Source organism: Teleopsis dalmanni, chromosome 2 (genome assembly GCF_002237135.1).
Source record: "Teleopsis dalmanni isolate 2A chromosome 2, ASM223713v2, whole genome shotgun sequence".
Lineage (NCBI taxonomy): Eukaryota > Metazoa > Arthropoda > Insecta > Diptera > Diopsidae > Teleopsis > Teleopsis dalmanni.
The window spans coordinates 10210737-10228082 of NC_051847.1; positions in this window are offsets into that span (position 1 = coordinate 10210737).

Below are 17346 nucleotides of genomic sequence, written 5' to 3' on the forward strand. Positions count from 1 at the left end.
CTAATCTAATAATTTGCCAAACTGAAGAAGTGAATATCTCAATTTGTTGATTTAAAAGCTTCTGAATGGTCTTTATTCTTTAATTTATGAAACGCAGTATGAAATATGGAATAGGGTAGAGAAAAAGCAATGTAAGGTACATGGACCTTATTTAATTATACTTTAATCAGTGAAATTTAACTGTTATCAGAGTAATCATGTTTTTAGTAATTGATTTTGGTTATATATTTATGTATATTTGTATATTTAAAAATGTTAAAAGATACAACTGTTATCAACCAAAGTCGAAGTATTTACATTGATATTTTATTAGATCTAAAGACTTTAAGGTTATATAAGTTTAACAGTAACAGTATTTAAACTGTTACTATGAGTGGATGCTAACAGGGTTACAGTCTTAGTAAAGCATTTACAATTCTTTATTATCTATGGAACATATTCGTCACTTAAAGCTTTCTGCGACTGTTTCAAAATGGATGAATAGTTAAAAATAGTTAAATATTGGTGGTGGATTGCAAGGGTTGAAGGTTCGTAAGATTATACTATATGTATCTATCGGAAAATATACTACTAGTATGTTAAGAAATAAAAATGAAGCAAAAAATAAAAAATGGTTTACTCACAAACTTATTGACTTGCCTTCATATCACTAAGCAGTAAACAAAACTAAAATTTATATTTACTATAAAAAAATTGTTAATATTCCCTAACAGTTTTAATGAATTTTAACATATGACATCGTCCTTCATCAAATCACATATATAACTTACAAGATGGTGTTGTATCTTGATGCTTCTCTTAGAACTATAGTTGCGCGAGGTTTAAGTATTGTGTGTATAATATGCATATAATCGATTCCTTGAAATTCTGTCCTACGCTATACTTGCACGCATATCTATTATAAATTTATTATTAATATATTTTGTTATTTCAAGTTCTTTGACCTTAAAGCAAATATTTTACAAGGCTGCAATTTTCAAAGGAACGGATTTTTAGTAAGTGTTTAGAATGTGAAAGCAAAGTGCACAGTTTGTTACCGATTATATTATCATTTTTATATGAATCTTTCAACTAACCCTACTCTGTAAAATATTGCGTACTAAAACCAAACACAAAAAAAGACCCTTTTTTATCCTTTATCCTATTTATAATTTAAACGTATTAAAAAAATTCCGTACTATGTACTATATATAAGTTTTTTAAACATACACATATCCTTTCCTCATGTATGCGAAGGCCAGGCAGGCAAAAAAGAGTTGCCTGTATATAAAATATTTTCCGATGAGTTCAAAATGTGGAACTAAGCACTGTCAAGCCACAACAAAATCCTTTAGAAAAAGTTTAAAGGAACTTAAATTTGCATTGTTTATGTTTAAGGAATTCGCAGGTGGCTTAAACGAGAAATAACAACGAAAGCTATTCAAAAAATTAAATAATAATTAAGGCAATTGTTTATTTTTTCTTTTCGGGGCAAACTAGTAAAATTATTTACTTAACTCATTACGAATTAAGCATTTTAGCAGCATTCGTTGCTGCAGCTGTTGGGCTTCCTTAAATTAAGAAAATCTTACGATGGCTTCGTAATTTCGACTTTTATGCGTGTGTAAATAAACACAAAAGAGGAAGAAGTTGAAACGTTAAGGACTTTGTAAAGTTTCACTGACCCAAAAGTTGAAATGTTGAAAATAAAAACTTTTAAAACCAAATTTTTATGTTTATATTTTTTAAGACAAATTAATTTCCTTAGTGATACTTTCGCACTTGTGAAATAATTTAATCCGCTACGTGAAGTCAATAAATTTGTATTTATTCGTTTTCAGTTTTGTATAAATTTTTTTTTCACTTCACTTAATTTAGCAAGACCCGAGTTCGATTACTGGTACTTGCAGTCTCAAAAAATTATTTACAAATAATTAAATACAAGAATTATTTCAAAGACCACTAATGATGGGTATTTAGCAATACACGAAACAGCTGTATGGTCACCCAAAAATTCAATTAATTAAAATAATATAAAATAAATTTTTGTTGTTGTTGTTCACTACTGTTTGAAAAACCTCTTTAATTACTTTACTCAACCAAAAAAAAAACTTTGCGTTTGATTTATGGGAGAAGAAGTTGAAGATTTGTAAATTATTATCTTAACCGAATTTATCAGCATTTGTGGGTGTGTGGGATGTCCCATTTTGTACTGAAAGATTATTATCTATTTAAAGTGATTATATGTGATGCTATGATTGATCTTCTGCTTTAAGTCTACTCATATAAATACTCGTGTATAAATTTATTTATCAATTGAAATATACTCCAGTTTTTATTGTAAATTATGTGTAATGATTGACAATTTTTTTTACCTGCACTTAATATACATTGATTTAATTGATCATATTAATGAGTTTTGTTCATTTTCATTTAAGTATATTCCAGATTACAGGTGCTGCACAGTATTAGCATCTTAATATTCTTTCAAGGGTGAAAAGAGTAATATATAACTATTGTAGTAACTTTTAAGCAGGATATATTTATTCTACTTTCAGTGTTTGCATTTTTTTGTCCCATTTGACTATACCATGAATTATGATGATTTTCTAACTTCACTCAGTAATGTAACAAAATAAAACATAGAATGGATATCCTATATAGAAGGGTCATGTGAAGAAGTTTTAGAAAGAAATACGAATAACCGCTGTGATTAGTTCTAGACCGCTAGTTCCCCGACAGCTTTATTAGCACTATTGAACAGTAAAATACTGTATTTCTGCCCACCGGTGCTGGAATACAGGAAGATATTGTTATCGGTCCATGTAAAACACATTGAATATTTAAGCAACATATTTAAAACACATTGAATGAAAACATACTTCTAGACTATATTATGAGTAAAGTTTGCAATTGCGAAAAAGGACTGATCTTTACAAAGCAACTCTAGAATTTAAATTTTACAGTTTATTTCTGCATACGAATGTGCAGAATTATGCGACAATAAACAGTTATTGACATGCAATGCAAAATGAAATACCTAGATGCATTGTTAGCTGGCTTTAACCAATAAGACTAAAACAGAAACTCCACTAGTACGCTAGTAAATACAAGAACTTCCGCACACAACAGCTTAAGAGAGCAAAATATATGAATATAGTCGTCATGTTTCCAAAAAGATTACCGAGAAAATACATTTATACTTAAACAAAGGCTTTTAAAAAATAAGCAATTAATAGTGGCAGCGGACGAGTAAAGAATGGATCTGCAGAAAACTGCGACAAAGTAAGTACCGCTTATTGATCGTACACTATGAAATTCTCAAGACAATTTGCGGCAATCGCAGTTAAATTCTAATGGGTCAATATAACTCATCGTTCACAGCGAGTTAATATTGACAATAAAAGTACGTCCTGAAATGATAATGACAGCAGAACCTCTTTCACTGAAAACATAACTTTAAATCCCTATCTTCTCTATAAAGAGGGAAAAAACAGTTTAGATATGTTCTCTATAGAGAGAGAAAAAAACAGTTCAGATACATGTTAGTTCTCAAAAACAAAAGATAAAAAAAATTTACACAGTATTACTTCTACGTATAAGAAGAATAGATCTTAAGTAAAAGATTATAATACGTAACTTTAATAAAATACCTTTAATGATAATGAAGAAACTTTTCTGTAAAGCTTTTATATTATTATATTACACTATATATATATAATTTAAGTGTTTAACTCCAGCGAGATAGTTATAAATCAATCTAATATAGAGAGGGTCTCCAATAACTTTTGAATATTATTAAAAACATCTTTTCAAACTTAATATACTTTCTCTTGAGCTTTGGGCGAAAAGTATTAAAATTGTATGTTTATAATCCTTTTCGTTTGAATTAATGACCCCCATGGATCGAGTCTGTATCCAACTGATAATTAAAAGCGAAGCGCCACACCTTCATGTTATTACAACAATAATTTACCAAAAAACGAACTCAGCTTGCAAAGACGGCTCTACTTGCGCTACTGATTTGTATTATTTCATCATAAAGAATTGCTTATTTGATATGCAAAGCATGTAAAATGATTTTACGGCGTAGAAGAAATGGCAAAGCACATTTTGAGAATTTAAAGAAGCAGCAATAAATTTTGTAAAATTAAAACAAATTGCTACACAAATCATAAGAAATAAATTAAAAAGAAATTGGCATATACAACAATAAAATACGAAAAAAATTAATTAAAATTAATTTTAATGAAATTCTCATTTAAATCGCTTCCTCTTGAAATCCACTTAAACGGTAGCCAATCCACATTTGTTCCAAGTTGCGAAATAATTTAAAAAAAAAAGCAAAAAAGGATAGACTGTAATTTACAGACAATTTACTGAAAATTATGCCTTAAGGCTTGACAGTTTTAAGGACTCCATTGGTAAGTCTAAAAATTTGTATTTAAAGTGCCCCAACGCACTGCGAACAAAGTCTGTACGGAGTTTGGCAATGTCTTAAAAATAAAATGGAATTTAAAAAAAAGGAAAAAATAATGAAAATAATTTCATTCTAATGTCCCGATTCCAAGCTTCTTTTTACTTACTGTCTGTTCTATATCTGTTCTATACGGTTCCAGCTCTTATTCCAGCTCATCAACAGTTGTTTTAGGGACTTCGACAGATACTTTTATTTAATTCGATCAATATTATTTGTTTATTATTTTTTCTATAAACACAGTTTGCTAAAAATCTAATAAAATTAAATTTGAAAAATGCAAAAATATTTAATGTACATGCCGAGGTTATTCGAGTGCTTTAAGATTTATTTCTGATCTTCTAAGCCTGCAAATTCAATTCTCTTATCGAACTCAATTCAGAAGTATTAATTTGTTTTTTAATTTTGACTTTAACGATTCGGCACTGCCCACAGAAAGTGGTTCAAAGGCATCTGAACAAAATACGCAAGTTTTTTTATACAAATGGCTTTTGATGCCATATTATGAAATCTTTTTTATCTTTGCTCCTAGCTCCTATCCCTTTTATTCCTTGCCACCTTTTTAGATATAATTTTTTCTTTACGAACTTCGTCAAGCGTAAAAAGGGTAACTAATTGCTGCTTTGGTTGCTTCTGTTTTGCGTTGGTCATTACGACTTTTCAGTGATCCATTCTTTGGTTGAGGAAACAAGTTCAGTAAAACAGAAAGTGTACAATCAGACAAGAATTCAACGATTGTTTGTTTGGAAAGGAACTTTGTGCGCCAACAAAAAGGTTCCACTTGCAATAAACTTTTACACCAAAATTACTTAACCATTCCTTTTTGTCACTTATCACTGTAATTACTTTAAACTTTGAAATAATTTTAATTAATATTTATTTCCAAAGTCACAATTAATGTAACACTCAAAAAGCTCAAAAGCTTCAAAGGAACCAGTTCAACGGGTTCGATTTAAGTGCATGAATGCTTTAAATCTACAAAGATATTCACTTTTGGAATTCTTAATTACTGGATATTTTGAAAATATGTTGATGGTGCAAATGCACTACTAGAGACACACATTGCCAAGGAAATTTCATGAAATAAGTACATTCAATATGAAAAAGGTAAACTAATCAGTACCTTCAATGTTTTCCAATCATTTTCAATTAAATTAAATTAAATAAACGTACTTCTGTAAGCAAAAGTATATAAAATATATTAAAAGAGAGGGTTTTACGTCTAAGCACTCTAATTTCCCCAACATGCCAAACATCTTCACTTCTGAATCCTCGTAACATAATTAAATTTATTATTTTATTTTAAACAGTATTAAGTAATACAATATCTGGAATATAACACAATTGAAAATCAAGCTCTCGCAAACAGAATACTGCAACCGTGATTGGTCTTTTGCTACTTTCCGGCTCTAACTAAACAGTAAACAGTACACTTTTCGAATGTGGGTTTCAACTGTTGAGGACGAGGATATAGACTCCCGAAATTTGTGACAGTCTCGATCACACAAAGAATATGACTAACATAGAGTTTACATTCGCTTCCCAGCAGAGAGGATATTCTCTCTTTTTTATACAAATATATTTGATTTCACAATGATACATGATTAGGAATAGGAATAAACGGGGTACCAGCTTCCAACCGTTTTCCGAATGAAAGCCAAAATGTCGGCCGCTGAGAACCTCCTGATGTCAGAAGGAGAGAGTAGTTCTCGATTTAGTGACCTGCCCCGGGCCCCGCTCAAGGCTGGACAGTCACAGAAAATATGACTGGAAGTCTCGTCTGCTTCTAAGCAGAGTCGACAATCTATTGCTTCTGTTGCATGAGTATTGATCAGTATATTTATTTATTTCTGTTAAAAAAAAGCAGTACCAAACTCACTTCAAAACGTTAGTACGAGAAAATAGTCTGGGATAAAAATCGTATTCAACTGAATCATATAAATAATCATAGTAAATACTGTTGGATACTGTTGGGGTACCAAACTCACTTCAAAACGTTAGTACAAGAAAACAGTCTGGGCAAAAAATCGTGTTCAACTGAATCATATAAAAAATCATAGTAAATACTATAGTAAATACTGTTGGGTACTTTTTGGTTTGTGACATTTTATATTTACTGCATATCGATTTATGTCTAGAACATCAACCTAATCAATGTTATATTTTTGTTAAAAAAGGAAACTTTTAAATCGTTGGATTCAAGTTCAAATTCGCGAGTGTTGAGTTTATTTCAGTATGATATTTTAAAATGATTGAAGTTTTTTCTTCTGCTCTTAATAAACTTTTAATCTTAAAATATTAGATCCCTAAAAAAATTACATTACTGCAGGATACTGATATATATAGTAAACTTAGTTTATTCTACTTTATGCTGCTCCTTGCTCACCACAAAGTCCAATTTTGTTATAGGGGATTAATGAAATATGACTCTGATGTTACTTAAGGATTTGCGAGAATTTCTTCTAATGCATTTATCTTCAATGAGCTTCAAGTGTACTTAAAACGCTATTCTTACACAAATTGTTATAATTCTTCTAATATTTTCTGGCGTGTTTAACAAGTCACTTTTATACAAATTTTGTATTTATGAGGGCTTAACCCACAACACAACCTCACTTAGGCTCTTATGTACCTAAAAAGCGTAACAACAGACACTCGCAGCAGGACAACAACAAAAGTTGTAGTCGTATTAAAGCACAAAAGCAACAAGTTCAATGATTTAATCAAAATTTATTGCATTTATCACAACTCAAGAATGAATCATTCAACTGAAACTTAAGTTTACACTGAAGTTTTATGCAGGATCTAAGAATTTGGTCAAATATCTCAATACTAGAGTGTTAAAGGTATAATGAAGAAGCAAGGACGCAAAGAGAAATAGAAATAAGTTAAGAGGTTAATATCATAAGGATATGCCTTTTAAATGTAAGGTAAAATAAGTGAGTTACGAATACGAAGGACGTGCCGCACATCTATTATGGCAGCCACCATATCCTGGCGAATAAATAACAAACGCTGACAGGAAATTGAAACGGAATATGTGCGCTGACTCTGGCATTTATTTTGTATCTATTTCTTTCATTTTATTGTTACGTTGTTGTTGTGCATTAGTATGTACAAATACCTTTGAGCTATGTTGTACTTTTGTGTACTAAGCTAAGCAGGTAATCGAAAAACACTAAAGGCAAGATGAGTGAGTTGTGTGTAGCAAATACATTCATAGATTCTCAGAAGTGTAATAAAAAGATCTTTACCGAAATGAAAATAATATTTAGAAATATACCAAGTTGTAGCTAATGTGCAAAAAGTAGAAAAAAACATTGAATAAATTGTGGGTCAACTTGACTCCTTATAGGCTACATTTTACTATTGGATGGATTTGTGTTGGAGTGTATTTTTAATAAAATTTATGATGTAGAAATTAACTTTTATTGGATATCATATTAAAGGATATTTGATATGTTTAAAATTGATATATGAGTTAATTTATTTAAATAAATCAATTTTGAAATATTAACAATTTCTGTGAGGGCTTGTTATTTGAATAGATTTCCTTTTGACGTTGTGCACCTTGATGAATATTAAAAACGGACTCATTCTTCAACGTGCACTTCAGTACGAAACATTTGGAAAATACTAAATTATCTATTTTTACTACTAATTATGAGTAATGTTATATAATGAAAATATATCAGGTCTGTTCCACAAGCTTCTAGTAGTAAAACTCAAGTAAAACACAAGTAAAGTACAAACTGAGAGCGTAACACAAATAAAGTGCCATATTACTCTCTTTACACAGATTGTCATGGAATGCTGGTGAGAACACCAGTGCGCGCAAATAATCAACACAAAAATTCAAATTCAAACGAGTAAAGTCTATATAGCATTTTGAAATTTTGACAGGGATGTTTCGCTCTTTCAGATGCTCTAATTTTCTCGAAAATTTGTTTGTGGAAAGCACTTGTGTATACACGGAGTTACTTAAAGTTACTACGAGTAGCTCGCAGAGTAGACCTAAAATATACAAGTAAGGTCTATATAGCATTTTCAATTTTCGACAGGGATGTTACGCCCTTTCAGATGCTCTCATTTACTCGAAAATGTGCAGGTGGAATGCACTTGTGTATACACAGTGTTACTCAAAGTTACTAAGTGTAGCTCGTGGAACAGACCTAGTATGTACCTAACAAATAAGCATACTTACAATAAAACCAACTATCTAAGAATGACACTAAGAATATTTAGCTTAATTGCTAACTTTAAGGCATATTAATCTGTTTAAATAGATAATACTATCTCTAAATTAGTGGAATAAACAGATTGTAGTATAGAACATTGATAGATAATAATTATACTAAATCATTTGAAGACACGTTTTCAAGTCAAAACATATTAAAATCTTTTAAACGAAATCAAAAGTATTTCAACTTCTTATAGTGCCCTTCTCTGGCCTTTAAGGTAGTCATGAATGACATTAACGGCAGTAGAAGTAAGTTTTGGTCGCATATGAATGTGTCGTACTTAACATACTTGCTACAATAGGTAGCAGTTGGGAAAATGTTAATAAATGTAATAAACGTTAATATGAAAATTACCTTCAAACGTGTTTCAACGTGTTGTTGTGCGTTTATCTTAATTTGAATTGCAAAAGCGTAAACCAAATCTAAGCAGGTAAAAGGCATGACAAAGTACTACAAATAATCTTTCCTCCCAGAATTGGCATATCATGGAAATGTTGGTGCTGGTAAGAAAGCAACATATCAGACATTTTACGTTAAAAAGAATATTTACTTTGCTATTTCAATGGAAATCGAGAATAACATTCCTATTTGACATGTACTCATTTGGTTCAATGGTTTCGACATTTGATTTTTATTGAATCATTTTGAATTATTCGGTACTTCTGGGTTGATGTTCCATATTCATTTATAAGAAATTAATTGTAAGTGCAACTACATGTTGATTTCAAATATATTTATTTATAGAAAAGTTGATAATAAAAATATATAATTGCTAATATAATCTTTTTTTTTTATGTACACGGTTCATTAGTATAAACAATATTTTTATTAGAATTTTATTTAAATACCAATCAAACTTAATGTGGTTTGGGTTATTTCTGTCACTCTTTTTGCTATTTTTACTTCAATTATTGTAGGCTTTAAGCAGTAGGAACTCTCTCTCATTTGTATGTGAATATTTGAACTAAATTTAACCTCAAATGGGTCTCATGAAAACAGCAGGAGACCATTTTATTGCAGTAGTTGGAGGATTGCCTAAAATGTTTTATAGTATTTTTGGCTTTATAGTGTGCTGCATGTAGAATAAAAGAGTTTAGTTATATGTGGTATTTATTTATTTAATTTTATTTTATTCTTATAGACCAATATTACAGGAAGGTCTTTAATGTTAAAAAATATTAATTTAATATTAATCGTGGAGTAGCATTAGCATGACTTTCTCAGTATTACGTTCCTAGATGAAGTTCTATTTATAAGAAAGAATGTATCAATCATGCAACAAATAATGCTTCCACAAACAGAATAGTATTGAAATTGAACAATTAAAAAAAAAAATATAATTAATTAATTCAATTATTCTACAACTGGTTTATGATTTCGTTCTAATATAAACACAGCAAGTGAATTTGTTAATAAAACTTTAACAGCAAATTAACAAAAAATTCCAGAAAAATGTGCAAACATAAAAGAAAAGTACGGCTTTGGGTCAGTTGGTTAAGGTGTGCTGACTCTGAGCTTCAAATTTGGCAGGACCTGAGTTCGATTCCCGGTACTTGCAGTCTCAAAAAAAATTATTTACGAATAATTAAATACATGAATTATTTACAAGACCACTGATTATGGGTATTTGGCTATACTCGAAACAGCTGTTTGGTCAGCCAAACATTTAATTAATGAAAATAATATAAAAATGAAATTTTGTTGTTGTGGTTCACCACTTTTCGAAGAAACCTCTTTAATTAAACTTTTATCAAAGTAAATGATTATTGAAATTTCAGAATTGAGCTAAGTTGACCAGTGCCAGTTTGTGTGAAGAGAATGTATAACAGTTCAATATTGTGATATATTTAATTATATTTATGTATTATTGAAGTAAAGTTATTACTTAAACTAAAATAATGTTGAAGTGCCAAACATAAAAGTTGTAATTGTTTGTTAGTTTAATGGTTCAGTAAATCAAAGCATATATAAAGACGCGATGAAACCTAAAAAAGTAAATTGAAAGTTGCACTCTACTTCCTGTCGAGTAAATAATTCTTTAAAGTAGAAAGCTGAATCCTTTTAATTCTTATACAGTATCGAATATGATAAAATATCACATTACGAAATAAATACACCGAAGCAGTACAAAGTTTTCGTTTTTGTAATGCAAATATATCTTTTGTTTAAAGACTACAAGAACCTCGCCGTGCAAGGTTCTTTTGTATCTTTTAATAAGAGCACAAAAAAAACACGTTTAAAGTAAATGCGATGTGTTAAGTTAAAGTGTCAACTAACAATAAACTGTATTGAAATGAATATTGTAGTTGTTCGTTTAAGTTACATATAACATTTTTTTCATAATTTTCCTTTAGTTGTTGGGCGTAAGTATATTTTTATTTCGAACTTACCAATGCGTTTGCTTTGCCGGTACGATCATCGACCCATAACAACACCATATCCGCACCGGACATGCGTCCATTTCTGCGTGAGAAGCCCAGTCCAATGAAACCGCGCGTATTTGCTGTCACTCGAAAATAAATTTCTTTTGATTTAATCCACCACTCAAGCCAATAAAGACCATTGCCATCCATCATTTCGATGCGATGCCAATCGCTATGATGTACGCCAGCTGCAACAGCAGAAGTATCGTCACCATTACTTGCATTGCCTTCGTTCATGGAGGAAGCATATCCATTGCTGGTTCTATGATGTGAGCTGTGGTGCTGCGCATAATTATCCGCAACATGCAGTTGTTGTGAGCTGTGATGCCTTTGATGCGCATGATGTCCTGTGGCCGACTGTTGCGCCAAACCGCATGCTAAGCTTGTCAAGAACGTCACTGCTGTTGCAGTATAAACGAAGAAATGTGGCAGTTGTCTTGTTAATAACATTTTTGCGTGTTAATTGTTGTTTGTTGTAAGTTAATTTGAATTATTTTTAAATCGAATGTAAACGCGTATTTATTCAAATAACTATGTATTTAAATTAAAGATTCAGATTAACGTTTCATCAAAAATTTGCTTTCTGCTCTATGATTTTAATCAATTAAACTTAAGGAACTGCATTAATATAATTTAATAGTAAAAACACTATATTTTTAAGGAAACCTATCACTTCCACAGTTGAAATATATATTGAGTTGCATTCGTTTTTAACTCATGGAAATTAAACTGCTTTTCAATACTTCTGTAATTGAGATCAATTTGTAGTAGAACTTTATTGTACAGCAATTTTTTCTTAGCGTCGTTTTTCGTTCGATTTTCATTTATGATTTGATTCGAGACTATGTGTATTTCACTTTACAAAATTATCATACATTAAGACCGAAAAGTTTTCGGAAATTCTCATTTAAAATTCGCGCGCTGTATATTTTTCGATATTTTAAGTTAAGTTTAAGTATAGATCAAATCTAATACTATATCGTTTTTTATTTATTTAAAAATTGAATGAGCAATAATATTTCTTTTAGTTGAAACTATTTTAATATTATCCATCTTGAACACTTCTGCCCCGTTTCTTATTTAAAATCGATTTCTGATGCGGGCTATGGCAGCTGCCGCAGACATAATTAAATATTTGTTACAACAAACACTTCCGACACTTTCCTGATATTTTATTAAACACGTTCGCTGAGGGAATAGCAGGCTTTATATCGCTTAACAATTACTTTCGTTGTTAGGTTTTCACTTCCGAAGACTTTAGACAAGCGGCAGATGTTTTCATTATTTGAAGTATTTAGAATCGACCGTAATCCTTTTTATCAAAACATTACACTCAAATTTTTAATAAAATATATTTGAATTTATTTATAGCTTTAACATGATTCACTCCCGAAATTCACATGAACCGAAAACTCCGATCAGTCCATACCGCTCACTCATCCCTTTGCGAATGCGCCTAGTTTGTGTTGCAAGAACTCGTTCGACCTGAAAAATTCCCTACACTCCAGCCAGAAGCAAATTTGTGTATGTGTATTGTGTGACTAAAATGCTATATATACATAACAGCGTACATAAGAGCATATGCAAGCCATTTTCTTTTTAGGGTTTCAGAACCATCGTATTTAAACCATTGAACAATCGAGGCAACACACAATCTTAATGGGTCGTAGTTTGTAAAAACCATAATATTTTTGTTATTTATGGAACACTTGCATATTCTGTTTTAATTAAAACTTGTTTGTGAAGACTATTTAGTGGAAAAATTAATATGTGTTTATTTTTTGTTAAAAACAATTTGGAAATGCATATTCAGATTCATCAGATGCTTCTAAATTTTATTCTCCATACTCTCTGTTTGAAAGCATTTCTAGGTTAAATTATCAATATCCACTATTTTGTCACTGTTAAGCTTTGTTATTTTTAAACTAATAATTTGTATTATATATGATCTCAATACTAAAATATCTTATAATTACTAACATAAATTAAATATTTTATACAATATATATTTTAGGCAATATAAATATTTTTACCGACTTTATTTTAATAACATAATAATCTAGAATGTACAGAGTATATATCAGAGTTATAAGAGTACATAATATAATATTGTAAGTGTATAATGTAATGTAGTAATATAAGAGTTGTACTTATTTTAAACTTCACAACAACAATATACATTCAATAAATATACATCAATTCAATAAATAAAATTATTTCTTATAATAGAAGTCGTACGCAAACAGTTCCTATAGATTTCAGTTCTCCATAAGTCTAACATCATCAATATAAGATCGTGGAATAATAATAAATATAGTCAAATAAATGATTATAAAATACCAACTGTAGTGTAGATAGGTTACATATATCCAACTCTAAGAAAATATACCAAATCGATGATGAATCTGTTTATGTTATATTGGTTTGTAGTAGAGCTCTATAGAGGACTAATAAAGGGGGCGCTGACGTACGCTATTCCAGACGCAGAATTCTAATTAATTTGAAATGTATTCTCAAAACTATGAGAATTTTTGGGAATACGGAAAAATATGTTAAAAAATGAAAAAAAAATCTCTGGCAATTCAAATATGTTGTGTAAAGTGTTAAAGAGAATTTTAATTCATCTATTTAAATCATGATCTACCATCATTTAACATAATTCGTGCTCTTCAAAAAATAGAGGAATTTGTTAAAGTCTTTTCACACTACAGCTGCAAAATATGAGAGATAGTGGGAACCCTTTTTTAACATTTCAGGTAACGAGTTCGTTGCTTATTTATATCTTTTTTAAAATTCAGTCCATGTCATATCGTATAGAGCTGATTTAGTTGTGTTGTGCTTCAGTGCGTTATTATTACGGCTTGTTTTGCCTGGTGCGCATGCGCAGCACAATTTAAAAAGCATTTGGTAGACAGCTAAGAGAAGGGAATTTCGTATTGCAGGCATACGGTCGGTTAGCAATTTTTTTTATAATATCATGTCTGCCCTACCTAAACGCATCTGAATATGTGCTGAACGCTAGTACATAAAAGACGGGTATGTATAAATTTCTTTTGTATTCTCTTGGAACATTTTTGCTTGTTTTCATTTTATTTTGTTTTTTTTTTTGTTTATTTGATTGTTGCTTAAAGGAACGCAAATGTAGTTTTGTAGTAACAGGATATTAAAAGGATGCTGTTATGTTTAGCAGTATTTCTTGTCGAAATACTTATTTTTACATATCTCTTGTAAGAATTTTATTTTAAAACTATTAAATTTTATTTATTTGTTTCCAAAAACAATTACATATCGCATATTCTCCCTTTTTTTATTGAGTACAATAACAATTTACTTTAATATTTATTTATTTTGTGAAATGCTTCGATTTTTAAATGGAGGAAGACAAGATGTGAACTTATTTTTTTAACTCAAAAATTAATGAATATTATTATTATATTGACTTTCTAAAAATATCACATTTGATGTTGACTAAAACTAAGTTCTATGACTTAGAGTTTTTATTGGATATTTCAGTTAGTGCATTAAGAAGAAGTAAAAATATATTAAATAGTAAATTATTTTAATATAAATTTATTCATGCGAATAACAGAGAGAAGCAAATGTTGCTCAGATAGTTTTGGGTTTAAAAAAATGGTGAAGTTTCATGTTTTCCTTTATGTACAAAATACATCAAGAAAATGATGGAAATAATGCATTTTTAATGCTGTTGCCAATGTCAGTAACACAAACACAATAGACACCTTAATTGCATTTCGATATACTTGAGCGCATTTGTTTACGTGGGGTCTAAAAGTAATTAAATCTGCATTTTTAAGGAAGAGCTCTAAAAATTTTGGTTTAAAATTACATAGTAAAGTCTTTTAAATTAGTAAAGTCAGTAATTTTTAATTTTATATATGAATACTTAGACTATTTTCAACATTTTCTCTCTGATTAATAGAGAGAATAAGCACTGCATTTATTTATTTTAGATATTTTTGGTATTTGTTAAATCCAAATTATGTTTTTGATCGTAAAAATATTTTTTAAAAATCTCTCTCAACCTAAAAATCGAAAACTCTTTCAGCAACTTATAAATTTTACTACTTGGTTTTATTTAAAATGTTTAAATGTTAAGCAAAAAAAAATATGAGTATCCAACTAGAAGGACTAAAAATTCTGGTTTGGGCAACCTCACCTCTACAGCCTAAGAGAAAAAACCACTCACGTAATAATTGCTGGATTTGTTTTAATTTCGATAACCATAAGCAACGACTAAGAACTGCAATTACCTTAAGGGCAACATCTGTTCCATAGCTATTGGGGGCACGTGTGCCATACAAAAAATGTATCTGCACAATGTAATCCAACTATCTCTTCAGTTGCATTTGTTGCTTTAGTTTGTACCTATTTTTGGTACAGCATCATGCAGTACAGCTGTTGCTGTTGCCGTTGCATTTATACTCCGGCAAATCGTTTTAATTTTAGCAGCTCAGCATGTTTTGTCCTAACGAGTTCAAGGTAGAATCGTTGGCATTTTTGTATCTTTAAAATTGTTTGTTGCTTAAATTGTTGGCTGTTTATTGTTTCTTGTTACATGCAGCTTTTGTGTGCCCTCGCAACATGTTTCCCACTAAATTTTTTTTGTGGAAAATGTTGGTTCTTAGTGTTTTACTCTTAACTTTTTAGTTTAATTAATTTTCAATTAAAATATAAGTTCTCTGATAATTATAACATTAAAATAATATTTACTTTCCCATTTAAATCCTTGAAGAAATTTTGTACCATCTGTTGACAACAGAGTAAATATTTAACTTATATTTAACCTTTAAATTATTGATGTTATGTTTATAGAGGATAAATTGTTTCAGTTGGAGTACTTGGGTATAATTTTATTTCTGTATTGTATATTATATCCGGGTTACTTATTTATCAGGAAACGTTATATTTGAATTCTTTTTAAATATTATTTATTCATTTCGTTTTATTTGCATTGCTACTTTAAGTCACAGCAAAAATATTTATATGTGAATATTCATTTCATACTGAATCCTTGTGTTGTCAAACAAAAACTCAAAATAATTGCCTTTTTCATCATTCATTTGGGAAAAATCGGTTATATTTGCACTTCACTGAATTTTTCTTAATAACCTTAACAATTCATCGCGTTCGGACTATTTCAACTAAATATGTTGTTACATCTGATATTGATATGAAAAATGAAACTAAAGAAATTAAAATTGCAATTGCAAAAATTTTAGTTTTAAATTACAAAATCTATTTTTAAAACATAAAAATATGTTTTTGTAATGGTTTTAAAATATTTTTATTTTATTTATTTTAAGCTTTTTTTAATTAATAAGAGCAAAAATTGTGAGGCAGACAGGTTTTCTAACTTTATAGAAAAAATTTTAAAATACATCTAAAATTGTAAAGCATCAACTATGGTGATAACAGCTGAGTAGTAAAATTTGATAAAAAAGAATTTTATAAGTTTTAGTGCACATGTATACATTTTATATAATTTGTTTAGTGAAAATTTCAGAAATATAAAACTACATATTTTTCAGTTCTAAGATCTTCATTAAGAAGCTTGTAGTTTTTTAGACGGATTCGAAAAGCAAAGAAAAGACAAGGACAAAAATTGTATTTAATTTATTATTTAAATAGTTTATTTTCGTCATAAAGACTTGTCACAAATTAGCTGTAAGTACTTTCCTATATTAGCTTATTGAAAAGAATGCTGTCTTCTTTGCGAAAACAAATGAATAGTATATCAGGTAATTAAATTACTTATACTTAACACCGAAAATACTATTATAGAAATACATATTACAAAATAAATCATTTTCCCATTTCACAGATTAAACTAAAATTTTACTACTATGATTATTATTAATATTTATATCAGAAGTGTTATGCAAAAAATGGTAATCCAAATTTGAACTTATGTGAGATATATTCTAGTTTTCATAATGAAATTTTATATTATTGAACTTCAAAATTATATACCAAATATGTTTATTTGCAAAGTATTTGGTTTTGAATGAAGTAAAACCTTTTTACCATAAAGTAATATATAATATTAATTCTTTTCAAAATAATATTTTTTCGTTATAAAATATATGCACTTTGTAGCTACTAAACTATTCCTCAAGAATTCGTGCTTAAGTTTTAAATGTTTTTCATTTTAAATTCTTTATAGCTTTTAATGAGCAAAACTATTATGAAAAAAATTAATTCGATT